This window comes from Homarus americanus, unplaced genomic scaffold (assembly GCF_018991925.1).
Source record: "Homarus americanus isolate GMGI-L3 unplaced genomic scaffold, GMGI_Hamer_2.0 scaffold59013, whole genome shotgun sequence".
Classification (NCBI taxonomy): domain Eukaryota; kingdom Metazoa; phylum Arthropoda; class Malacostraca; order Decapoda; family Nephropidae; genus Homarus; species Homarus americanus.
This window is the reverse complement of record NW_024739286.1, coordinates 295,051-304,745: the sequence shown is the minus strand read 5'-3', so window position 1 is coordinate 304,745 and position 9,695 is coordinate 295,051.

Here is a 9,695-nt window from a genome sequence, read left to right as displayed (position 1 = left end):
TTGTTTGTTCACCAGGATGTTCACTTGTTCAACAGGGTGTTCATATGTGCTCCCTATGAACCCCGTAACATAGTCAAAAGGGAAATATACAGATCTTGTCTTTTATCTATCTGTACTGATGTTTGAAGGTGGTAAACGAGTCATTTGTGTACATATTCCCAGGTAAAAGGACTCGAGTATAAAGGTGAAAATACACAAAAGAACAAATCGATTTCTATCAATGTTTAAGACTTGGACTAAAGTATCGTGGTACTTGGTCATGAGTATATTTAATTCACGGCCGAATAATTGACTAAAATCTCTTCAAAATTTTGGTATTTCTTTTAAACTTTGCTTCCTAAAAGAATGACCCAAAATCCACATTATCTCAATTCAGTAAAAAAAACATCATGTAGACCATAACAGGGTACTTTATATATGCCACCTTTTATCTTATCTCGTCTAAATATGACTACAACCGTAACATACCACAACACACACGATTCACACTGGAGTCAAACACCAACTAAAAAAAAACACATGAGAAACAACAGCTGGACATATACGGTCTAGGGTTAATTGACCTTTGACCCAGATAAAATACTTAGAAAAAGACTAAACTAAAAAGGGGTAAAAAAAAAAAAAAGAGGTTGTGTTTGTTGTGGATGAAGACAAACTGCTATACGTGTCACCTGGCCCAGGGCTAAAGGGGGTGATGGCTAAGTATTACCTGCATGAGAGAGAAAACAAAGAAATAATTAAGAAACACGAGAGAAACATTGTCTTCTTACTTTCTGGGGAAACATGATGACATTAAAACTTTGTGTTCACTAGCTTTCTGTACCCCTAATAATAATAATAATAATAATAATAATAATAATAATAATAATAATAATAATAATACAGTAATAACAACAAAATATATAGCTAGAAAAACACAACAAAAAATACCTATACAATAAGCATATATGGGACTATAGTGTTCCTGATATATGAAAGGACTTGTGTTGGTGTGTACGTTATACCACGATAAATTAAATAGAGGCGATGTATGTACTATATAAAAGGATTGGATTAATTACAGAGAGTGTATGGTGGGCAGACATCTGGAGGCCGTTGTTAAATTCAACTTTTATGTAAGTTTTAGCATATGAGTGACAGTTAAGTGAGTGAGTGGGAGAATAGGTAAGAGGGGAAAGCCTAATGAAGCAATCAAAATGTGGTAGCTCGGGATAAGGCGTGAGGAGTTACTTAATTAAATCTCGTCAGTATACACATCCGGTTGATAAGGGCGGAGCGGGGGTCAGGTGCATGGAATTTAGAAGTGAGGGTGTCCTATTTACCAAGTGTGGGTTATATAAGGTGGAGCGAGTGCTATATACCAAGTGTGGGTTATATAAGGTGGAGCGTGTGCTTTATACTAACTGTGGGTTATATAAAGGTGGAACGTGTTTTAAATATATTAACTTCGGGTTATATAAAGGTGGGGAGTGTCTAATATACCAAGTGTGGGTTATAATACAGAAGTAGTTATATAATAGAGGGGAGAGTACAGAACTTTAAGACTGGTTACAAGTGTTGGATAATATACAGGTGTGGAGTAGGTATAGTTCTGGAGTATGCTTTGATTACCTATGTGGGTAATATACAGATGTGGATAATGATTTAATTACAGGTGTGAATGGTGTTCATTATAAGACGGTGTGTTGTGTTCTGTGTTCTTGTAGTGAGTGTTACCTGTCTACCCTCTCTGACCTGTCCACCCTCCCTGGTACTACCTGTCCACCCTCCCTGATACTACCTGTCCACCCTCCCTGATACTACCTGTCCACCCTCTCTTATACTACCTGTCCACCCTCTCTGATACTACCTGTCCACCTCCCTGATACCTCTCTTATACTACCTGTCCACCCTCTCTGATACTACCTGTCCACCCTCCTGATACTACCTGTCCACCCTCCTGATACTACCTGTCCAACCTCCCTGATACTACCTGTCCACCTCCCTGATACTACCTGTCCACCCTCCCTACCTGTCCACCCTCCTGATACCACCTGTACCTCCTGGTCCACCTCTCTTATACTACCTGTCCAACCTCTCTTATACTACCTGTCCACCCTCCCTGATACTACCTGTCCTCCCTCCTGATACTACCTGTCCACCCTCTCTGATACTACCTGCCCACCTCCCCTGATACTACCTGTCCAATCTCTCTGATACTACCTGTCCACCCTCCCCTGTCCCACCTCTCTGATACTACCTGTCCACCCTCTGATACTACCTGGATACTACCTGTCCACCCTCCCTGATACTACCTGTCCACCCCTCCCTGATACTACCTGTCCACCCTCCCTATCAATACTACCTGTCCACCCTCCCCGATACTACCTGTCCACCCTCCCTGATACTACCTGTCCTCCCTCCCTGGTACTTCTTTAACCTTCCCCCTCACGATGGTAGTACGAGTTCTTTCACTCCCGTACCAGTCAACACCTGGTCACCTGGCCCCGCCCTCTCCACCTTCACCTGCCACAGATGATCATTAATACTGTGTATGTGTGTGTGTGGGTGTATGTGTGTGTGTGTGTTGGTGTCAGGACCTACAGCATGACTCGGCCCCCCCCCCTACACACCTCCATTGCACGCTTGATCAGTTGTTCTCAGATAGACCTTAACCCCAGCACCCACACCCCACACCTCTCTTTCTCCCCTTCTCTCAAAACTGCCTTGTCATCTTTTGAACCCCTGAAATAAATCCAAGGAACTTACTTCTCTATTCCATTGGTGGTTTCACGCACAAACTGTTGATATTATTATTATTATTATTATTATTATTATTATTATTATTATTATAATTATTATTATTATTATTATTATTATTATTATTATTATTATTATTATTATTATTATTATTATTATTATTTATTATTATATTCAGTTTTATTCATTTTCCTTCTCCTCACCTTTACCCTCATCCTCCCTCCTCCCCCATGTTTTAATATCCCCCTTATTTTTACCTCTATGTGTTTTCTCTACTTTACCCATATTTTCTGTGGCAACGAACGTTATTTTCACAGTATTGTTATTGCCTAGTGTGAGGTGGTGGTGTTGGGTTACCTCCACTGTTGGCCAAACTTAATATGCAGATTTTCCTGGGGCATTATCTTCACCGTGTTGTTACTGGGTCTGTCTGTAGTGAAGGTTGGCTCTCTTCATGCAAGGGGGGGGGGACGATATTTGCCTTACTTAATCCACACCTGTTATAAAGGTGTTTACCAGGTGAATATGTTGATGATAGGTATTATTGATGGATAGATGGGTAGATAGGTTGTTAGATGAATAGGTATATTGACGGATAGTTAAATTGTTGTTAAGTTAGGTTGATAGATCGATAGATATATTGAACGATTAGATGGATGGATGTTGATAACTTTTCTCAATTTATTTCTCTTCCTTGTTTTTTCTCTCTCTCTCTCTCTCTCTCTCTCTCTCTCTCTAGTGATATAGATTTACACGCGACCTCTTTTCCTCCTTCCCTCCTTTCACTCCTCCCCTCAAGATGCAGATTCCGCCCTCCTTCCCTCCCTCCTTCACCTTCCCTCCAGTTGGATATATTTAGTTGCATCCTCCTATCCACCCCCTTTACCCCTCCTCCTAGATAGATGCTCACTGCTTCCCTCCCTCCAGATAGATAGTTGGATTCTGTTCCTTCACCTGTATCCATTCCTTCTCCTCTCCCTCCTTTCCCACTTCACCTTCCTTTCAGATGGATACATATAGCCCCCCCCTCCCTCCCCCTCTCACTTGTCACAGCTGGTGCCTCTGGAGGGATTCTGGCACACCATATCAGTGTCAATATTTACTTTCCTGGCTTTGCCTAAGTGCTTGACGAATGAGAGGTTGAGCACACACACACACACCGCCCTCTCTCACACGCCACACTCACCCGCCACACTCACTCGTCGCCCTCTCTCACTCGTCGCCCTCTCTCACACGCCATACTCACACGCCGCTCTCTCTCACACGCCACACTCACACGCCACCCTCTCCCACATGCCACACTCGCACGCCGCCCTATCCCGCACACCTCACCCACACCTGTCACAAACACCTGTCTCACACCTCCACCACACCCACCATGAATCACTCTCAACCTCACCTAACCAACACCAACTCCACCCAGTCTAATCTAACCTAACCTAATTTAACACCAACCTAACCTAAGTCAACCCAACAATAACTTAATTTAACCCATCTTAACTTAAACCCAACTTGGCTTCTCCCAATCTAACATAATCTAATCCGATCCAATCAAGCTAACCCAAGCTAACACCAAGAAAACCAACCCAATCTAACCCAATCCAGACTACCTATAATCCAACCCAACTCCAACACAGCCCTGTACTCACTCACTCTCTCTACCACCTGTTATAGTGACGCTGTTGTTATATTCCCCGCTGCGTGTTGGTGTCAATAGATGGATTGTTATGTAGATTGGTAGTGGTTGAAGGTGAGCCAGTGGTGGTGGTCCAGATAGTGCCTCTCTGGGTCAACTGGACGGCTCTGACTGGAAGTACTCATTCACTCTACCACTTGAATCACGGAGTCACTGTGTGTATTACTTCACTCATTATTATTATTATTATTATTATTTATTATTTATTATTATTATTATTATTATTATTATTATTATTATTATTGCTGTTATTTATTTTTATTACCTTCTATCTGTTACTTATTTATTTACTCAAGAGATTCCCGGCAATATTGTGCTCCAGTTCTTGAAGGAGATGATTTACATAATAATAATATTTCTCCGTGTGCTCCTCTCACAATAATCAGAAGGACACTTTCTCTCGTAGTGTTTGTTAGTTTGGTTCTTGTCTTCATCTACAGTCGTGATGGTAATGTTGTCTCTGATGTGTTAATGTAATGAAGGAGATTAATTTATTGAAAGCTGACCACCGTGACATATACTTAGAAGGACATTTTTTTTTCTGTTGATTTTGTCTTGTCATTTATTTAATTATTTATTTATTTATTTATTTATTTATTTATTTATTTATTTATTTATTTTTTATTTATTTATTTGTTTTTCTTTTATTTCCCTAAAGACTTAAGACTGTCACATATTTCCCAAGATAAATTAAATTTTCGTTGATAAGTAATTTTATTTCATCAGAACTTAACACCAAAACTGGTTTAGTTCAATAGTTTAAACGTACTAGTTTTTATTGATACGTTTAATTAATCAAGTTTATCCCTATAAGTTTTACCTTAGGAAACTTGTAAATATTATTATTATTTTTTTATTATTATTTATATTTACACAATTATGTTCCCTCAACTAAACACTCAAATATGAGGGAAATTATTTGAAGATCATATGGTAAGAATTTGACCTTTTGTGTAACCTTGACCTTTCATTAACTATATTGAATTACTTTGGGATTTCGCTACTGCCTGACCTTAAAATATCTCCGATGATTTTTTTATGTTTGTAATATAAAAACTTAATTAAATTTCTAACACAGGAACGGACACATGGATTGGAATGTAAACAGTGCCTTAACCATATGGGCGGGGCTAACCAGTGAAGCATCGGCTGGGACACCACAAAGACAGCTGGAAGTGTGTGGGCAGGTGGTGGTGTTGGAGGGGGCGTTTGGTCTGTGGGAGGTGGGACAGGTAGTGGTAGGCGTTAGCCCGCTGCTGTGACGTGTAATATTGTCACTCGCTCGTGGATGACACGGACATGTGGCTCAATGAGTATTTACCGTGTGTGTGTGTGTGTGTGTGTGTGTGTGTGTGTGTGTGTGTGTGTGTGTGTGTGTGTGTGTGGGGTACTGGAAAAAAAATGTGTCCCCTAAGTAACAATAATAATAGGCCAATGAATTTTGCTTTATTCTAGTGTATCCATCAACCTTACTCCAATGGCAGCTTAACGAGACACTCATCTGAAGTCTATAGTGAAATAAATTAAGAGTTTTATCACAACTTTACCTTCTATATTCTTACTAGTGATGACGTCATAAATAACCTTTAGCTAAATATAACAACGGTGTTTTTCTTCAAGTGTTTTGATTTAAATTAGTTGTTTGTTTACATCGATGCTTCACTGAGTCAGGTGATGGACGACAGAGATATTGTCCACAGAGATGTCAAAAGACTCGTATATCTCAGGAGTTGTTGCGGGGAGTGGTAGCCGGGCTCTGAGGAGGCGAGTATCCACAAAAAAATAATATGTTGTGTTTGTAGGTCGATGAAGTGTGTGTGTGTGTGTGTGTGTGTGGAGTGGGTCTTTATGTAGGACACCAGTCTCCGGGGGGCCTGTACTAATAGTGTTCTCCTCGGCTGTGTCAGTGGCGCCACACACTGGACCACATTAAGAGTTTAAGAGCCTTTTTGTACACCGTGAGACAGCAACACGAGGATTATTATATAAGATGATGTGAGCTGAAGAGAAGAGAACCCTACGTCTGTCCTCATCTCAAGTCATCATCGCTAACATTATTTTTTTCCCCCCAAGTTAGAATGTGATCAGATAAGCTTCATAAAATGTACCTCTTAAGTTCAGTGTCGTCGTACTCTCTGGCATTTGTCATGACTAATACATTTGCCTGCCTCCTCGTCGCCAACTTTTAGGTAAGAATAGTGCCGAGAATAGTAACATGAGGCAGAATTCCGGACCAAAAGAATTTCTCATTTATTTCCCCCATTAGGAAACATTGCGTAAGGTTTGGTATTATAAATGGTATATCCTGTTAAATGTGATGAAAAGGTTTATATTGTATTGTGAGCGAATTTTCGATAGCCTGTTTTTCTAACATTTCCTCATCCCCTAACGTAATACAGTAATACGATTTTAATAAACATGTAATTGTAAAATCAAACTAGTCATTGCCAACCAAAGTAACCATTGTGTAAACTCATCCTAAATCCTAGGTTAGCTTAGTTAGCCAACAAACTCTGTAATATGTAAAACAAGGGGTGTCGTCCCCCTCTGTTTAACTCATTAAACTTCTTTTCCAACCTTTCCCCCCCACGACTGTATGTTGTGACTTCTCTATCCTTCATGTCTGGCTGTGCCTTGAGCCCCAGCATGCCTTCCTTCCATTCCCCACCTTAACATAACAAAAAAAAAAAAGCACAGCCTGACATCTCAACACTGGTACACACGCAGCCTGACATCATAACACATAGCACTGGTACACACGCAGCCTGACATCATAACACATAACACTGGTACACGCAGCCTGACATCATAACACATAACACTGGTACACACGCAGCCTGACATCATAACACATAACACTGGTACACGCAGCCTGACATCATAACACATAACACTGGTACACACGCAGCCTGACATCATAACACATAACACTGGTACACACGCAGCCTGACATCATAACACATAACACTGGTACACACGCAGCCTGACATCATAACACATAACACTGGTACACGCAACCTGACATCATAACACATAACACTGGTACACGCAGCCTGACATCACAACACATAACACTGGTACACACGCAGCCTGACATCATAACACATAACACTGGTACACACACAGCCTGACATCAACTTTGTACCTCACACGTCACCTCACCTGTAATAAGCGGCCACTGTACTACCTGGTCTGAGATGAGCTGCTGTAATTTACCTTAGTTTGAGACGGTTGTATCAGGCACTACGAGGAGTACTTACTTATTAATATTCTGTTAATTACTGCAATAGTAATAATAAATAGTTATATACGTATCCTTAAAAATATATTACTCCTGAATAAATAGAATGTGTTAATTATTCTTAGCATTTAATATATCGCCAAATTTACCCATTATTATTGAAATACAATTTACGAATATACTAAAAAATAAACTTGAAGATTTGTTTAATTTTGTTTTATTTGCTGAATAAGACAATTAACATCGGTCGTAGGGGTTCATCCTGTCGTCCCTTGTATTGAGCTGAAAGGGAAGGAAAATATTTGGTGAGACAGATCTCTTCTTTCTTACACCTGTCTCGTTTCTCTCACCTGTCTCACTTCTCTCACCTGTCTCAACTCTCTCACCTGTCTCACTTCTCTCACCTGTCTCACTTCTCTCACCTGTCTCAACTCTCTCACCTGCTTTACTTCTCACATGTTTTACCTCTCTTAATTCTCTCACCTCTCATTTCTCTCACCTTTTTGTGTGTTTTATCTCTTACTTTTCTCACTTCTCTCATTTCTCTTATCTGTTATATGGTGACTAGTAGAAATATCCAACTGTGGCCACGAAAGAATAATTTCATTCATTATTGTCGCTCTGATTCATGTTACCTAGTATGTTGAAAAGGAAAATTTTTTACCTGTTGTTGCAAGAAAAAAAAATTCACTTAAAGTGTTCAAGGAAATGTTCAGCCAATACGTGGAAGGATAAAAGTTCACTCACTATATTGGAGTGAACAAAAAAAAATGTGCAAGGAAATGTTCAGCCAATACGTGGAAGGATAAAAGTTCACTCACTATATTGGAGTGAACAAAAAAAAAAATGTTGAGGCAAAAGTGTGTAAATAAATTCAGTAGTGTTGCAGGAGTGGTCACCTTGGCACACTGAACTGGGTTACCACACACGTAAATGACCCTACCAACAAAGGCCACTCCGGAACGTGTACACTGTTTATGGCGGATATCTCTCGTGTTACCTGTCATGTGAATTAAGGAAATATTACTGTTAATTAAGCAACCATATTTACCTGTAAAGTTGGAGCTCGGACGATAGATTTTTTTTTTGCGTGTTTGTGCGTGTATGCGTAGGTGGGTGATGGTAATGATAATTTACGGTTTATTAACAAATACAGCAACACTGAGCTGAAACTATACAAATAATATATATATATATATATATATATATATATATATATATATATATATATATATATATATATATATATATATATATATATAGTGTATCTATACTATGTGTAATAAAAGGAGGGAGGGTCATTTAACAAAAAATTTCAGCACGGTTACAGTACACAAGGGATATTGGTAAGAAGTGAACACACCAGTTATCATCGAGTTGTTGTTGATATTTAAAATGGGTGGAATTGGGTTGTTCTTATAGCGATCATTCGGTGGTCGTATGGGTTGAATGTGGTTGTTGTGTCGAACAGTAACTCGGGGTAGTAGCAGGAGACGGTGGCGAGGACGGTGTAGTTGCTTCATCCCAAATTGACATATGAAGTCATGGTGATGATCAGAGAGAGCCGAGAGGGTCAGTGTGTCCTCGCTGTGTAGCATTTAAGGAAGAACACCAGGCAGGGGAAGCATAGGTGAGCTTGGGAAGTATGAATGTTGTGTGAACACTCAAGCTCTCCAGTTCTTCAGTTCAGTTTAGAGCTTAGTGAAATCCACAACCTGGTATGTGTGTGTGTGTGTGTGTGTGTGATAATAATAATAATAATAATAATAATAATAATGATAATAATAATAATAATAATAATAATAATAATAAACGGTTTATTAATAGAGTTGCAGCGGGTGGCTGAAAATATACAAACTTACATGTGATTTAGACATAATGATATGCGTTGAATACATTTACAGGGCTGTACAGTACATAAATCAGTTGTTTATTATTTGAACAATGGATGGGATGGTGCTATTCTTATATCTGTCAGTGCGGGTTCTTATGGGCTGAATTTTGTTGTAGTGGCGGACT